This window comes from Siphateles boraxobius, unplaced genomic scaffold, assembly GCF_051911475.1.
Source record: "Siphateles boraxobius isolate OS27281-9 unplaced genomic scaffold, OSU_SipBor_1 8, whole genome shotgun sequence".
In the NCBI taxonomy this organism is placed as follows: Eukaryota; Metazoa; Chordata; class Actinopteri; order Cypriniformes; family Leuciscidae; genus Siphateles; species Siphateles boraxobius.
Genome location: NW_027509208.1, coordinates 29,123,362 through 29,127,213, shown reverse-complemented (window position 1 = coordinate 29,127,213; position 3,852 = coordinate 29,123,362). Strand labels below are relative to the sequence as shown.

General features: G+C 40.5%; 3 non-coding genes across 3 annotated transcripts; all 3 read left to right on the top strand.

The window, feature by feature from the left end:
* Window positions 1-214, top strand: LOC143729898 (small nucleolar RNA U3). The gene has a single exon (XR_013200151.1). It is a non-coding gene; the product is annotated as a small nucleolar RNA U3 (small nucleolar RNA).
* A 154-nt stretch (window positions 215-368) lies between these two features.
* Window positions 369-580, top strand: LOC143730025 (small nucleolar RNA U3). Its single transcript, XR_013200263.1, has one exon. It is a non-coding gene; the product is annotated as a small nucleolar RNA U3 (small nucleolar RNA).
* Window positions 581-2,053: 1,473 nt separating this feature from the next.
* On the top strand, window positions 2,054-2,265 carry LOC143729875 (small nucleolar RNA U3). Its single transcript, XR_013200130.1, has one exon. It is a non-coding gene; the product is annotated as a small nucleolar RNA U3 (small nucleolar RNA).
* The last annotated feature ends 1,587 nt before the right edge of the window (window positions 2,266-3,852 follow it).

The following is a 3,852-nucleotide window of genomic DNA, read 5'->3' as shown; positions in this document are numbered from 1 at the left end:
AAGACTATATTTTCAGGGATCATTTCTATAGTTCTTTGCTTGGAAATGTGTTTTGAAAGTGCTTGTCTCCCAACCCACGATGAAGAGTCATGATGCTCCTTTCTGAGCATGAATTGGGCACAGAACAGTGACTTTGGTTGTGAGCTCTGTGTCGTTGATGAGCGTTTTTTATTGCTTTTTGCAATATTGAAGAAAGGAGTATGTTCTGAGTGGTGTTTGGTATTTAAGTCTCATTTTGGAATTGTTTTGTTTTTGCATCTGTATGTCCTATGCAGCAAACTTTGTTTCAACAAAATTCAACTACACAAAACCATTTTAGAGGAGAAGCGCAGCAGAATGGAATGCCAATTGAGTTTCTATAAACTGTTAAGAGTATATTTTCAGGGATCATTTTTATTGTTCCTTGCTTGGAAATGTGTTTCGAAAGTGCTTGTCTCCCAACCTGTGAAGAAGAGTCATGATGCTCGTTTCTGAGCATGAATTGGGCGCAGAGCAGTGGCTTTGGTTGTGAGCTCTGTCGTTGCTGAGTGTTCTGTATTGCTTTTTGCAATATTGAAGAAAGGAGTATGTTCCGAGTGGTGTTTGGTATTTAAGTCTCATTTTGGAATTGTTTTGTTTTTGCATCTGTAGGTCCTATGCAGCAAACTTTGTTGAAATGCAGAACTGTGTGTTGTCTAAGACAGCAGTTGCAAAAAGTGGGTTTTAGAGTAAAGAGAGCTTTGGATATGTCCCCAGTTCGAGGTCAGCCATCGCAAGTTTTTTAAGAATAAAATCAACGTCAAGTTTCTGAAATGCCTAAGTTAGAAATTGTTGGTAAGTTTTTGACTTTTTCGTTGGACGTAATCTGTGTGTCATTGATGAAGTTTCTGTGTTGCTGTTGTCGATGTTGAAGAAAGGGGTATGATCTGAGCGTTGTTTGACATTTGTGCCTTTTGAGAAAGTGGATTGTTTTAGAAGCTTTTCTGGAACGCTTTGTGGCAGTTCAAAATTGGAAAGAGGAGCCCAAGACCAATGGAAAAGCTCACGGCTAGGAAAAGACATCAATCATGAACATTTCCACCTACTCGCACTCCAAACTTGGAACCACCCACAGCTGTAGGCAATGATGGCCTAATGGAGGTCACCATAAAATTGAGAACTCTGCTACACTCAAGGTTAGATGGTTTGAAGGACAGAATCCTTCAGTATGAGGTGCTGAAGAAGCACATGTTGGCCAAGAGAGAAATTGGCTGAAGAGTAATAAGACAGAGTTAGACTTGCAAAATCTTCTTTAATGATGTTGCCTTTCTTCAGTTCTGTCTTCTCCTTTTAAGGTGGCCTAGCGTTGTAACAGATATGTGGAACAAAGCCCGGTTTGTTGATACCACAGCCCGGAAGGAACCTAAGTACCAGTTTAAATTCCTAAGTTCTTGGCTAAATAAAATATCATTTCTGTTAACCCGGCTCCAGTCTCTCTTGTGGTTGTGTTTTGTGGCAGCTTAAACCTCTCCTCGTCTTGGGGCCCGTGTCACAGCGTCCTTTGTATAAAGCAAACGTTGTCTCATCCAAGATACAATACCAGATCACTGCAAAAACTTGAAATGTTTCCAGCGATGTGGTATTGCATCTCGGATAAGACCGCAGATATGAAAATCAGGTGTTATTGAAAAAACGGGCCTGACACGGGTTCATTTCACATTTCGATGTCAGCCATAGCATGTTTTCTAAGTGCTCAAATGATGTCAGGTTTCTGAAATGTCTACATAAAGAATTTTTAATGTGTGTGTGACTTCTATTAAAAGATTTTCTAAATTTGGCTTCAACGAATGAACTACAAAGTATGAAACGGGTAGGTATGCTGCAAAAAAGTAAGACATAATGGATTGTTGTTTGTATTCCACATATCCTAACAGTAGGCTTCAAAGAGATTGTGGAAGTCCTTTCTGCTTTTGGCCTCGATGTGTCCGCTAAAATGTCACGTAAACTTTAGCGCCTACAAAATTCAACTACGCAAAACCATTTTAGAGGAGAAGCGCAGCAGAATGGAATGCCGATTGAGTTTCTATAAACTGTTAAGACTATATTTTCAGGGATCATTTCTATAGTTCTTTGCTTGGAAATGTGTTTTGAAAGTGCTTGTCTCCCAAACCACGATGAAGAGTCATGATGCTCCTTTCTGAGCATGAATTGGGCGCAGAGCAGTGGCTTTGGTTGTGAGCTCTGTCGTTGATGAGTGTTCTGTATTGCTTTTTGCAATATTGAAGAAAGGAGTATGTTCTGAGTGGTGTTTGGTATTTAAGTCTCATTTTGGTTTTGTTTTTGCGTCTGTATGTCCTATGCAGCAAACTTTGTCTAAGACAGCAGTTGCAAAAAGTGGGTTTTAGAGTAAAGAGAGCTTTGGATATGTCCCCAGTTCGAGGTCAGCCATCGCAAGTTTTTTAAGAATGCAATCAACGTCAAGTTTCTGAAATGCCTAAGTTAGCAATTGTTGGTAGGTTTTTGACTTTTTTGTTGGACGTCAGCTCTGTGTCGTTGATGAAGTTTCTCTGTTGCTGTTGTCGATGTTGAAGAAAGGGGTATGATCTGAGCGTTGTTTGACATTTGTGCCTTTTGAGAAAGTGGATTGTTTTAGAAGCTTTTCTGGAACGCTTTGTGGCAGTCCAATATTGGAAAGAGGAGCCCAGAAGAATTGTTATACATAAAGAATTGTTAATGTGTGTGTGACTTATATTAACACTAGAACTACCAAGGCGGTCATTTTGACCGTTTTTGAATTGTACAGTGTAATAACTTTGTTAAAATAAAATACATGTGGCTGTATGACTCTGACTTTTCCTAAATATATGTATATTTTATTCTGACACTGTTATTTTATTAAAATCAGAAAACACAAAACAGTTCTGAGTATTTCTACCTAGAATGGCCATGGCGGTCACTTTGACCGCACGCATTAGATATCATAAAACTTCCGCTACATTTCCCGCCTCTGTAATGAGTGTCCCCGTTGCATGGCAACGATTTGGCTTTTTTTGTTCACGCTATTCCGACGCTAATAAATATTATACATTTGAGCTAACAAAATGTCATCAAAAAGAACAATGACAGCCACAGAGGTTTAAGCCATGCTTAAAATGCTTGACGATGAGGAGTCGGATGGAGGAGCAGATACGGATAGGGACAGCGATGTCTCTTCAACGCATTCTCATCCTTTGGCGGCATATGTGACGCCATATGACAAAACGGCGAAATACTACGCACATGGCACCCTTTATCGTCAATATAACACGCACTGTGATGGGTAGGTTTAGGTGTGGGGTAGGGTCTGCGTCTCATATTCACGCTAAAGGATGCCAGTCAACTTTATGACGCCTTGGGTTCGCGTGTTATATTCACGCTAAAGGGTGCCATGTGCGTAGTATTTCGCCGTTTTGTCATATGGCGTCACATATGCCGCCAAAGAATGAGAACGGGCTCGTCTCTTGGTCCCTGGACAGTTCATCCAGCACTGAGAGTGATTCAGATAATGAATTCATTCTCCGTCGAAAAAAGAGCCGGCTGGACATCTCTGATCCTGGAACTGACCTTGTTCCATCGGATAATATTCCAGGTATATTTCTCTTCGCTATCTTTTTATACTTTGCGAGGCAGACTAGCTCAATAATCGTTGTAACGTAACTTCAAAGTAAAGTTATCCATCTCTAACTACCTAATGTAGGCTATAGCTTTACCGATCGGATCGGTTATCATATTAATTTTCCCCTCACACACCCACCACTGTTACCAACGCAAACACGAAACTTTCCTGATGACCGATCCAGTCATTCACATTTTTACGTCAGGCACACACCTCCACCGGCACACACACCTTTTCAT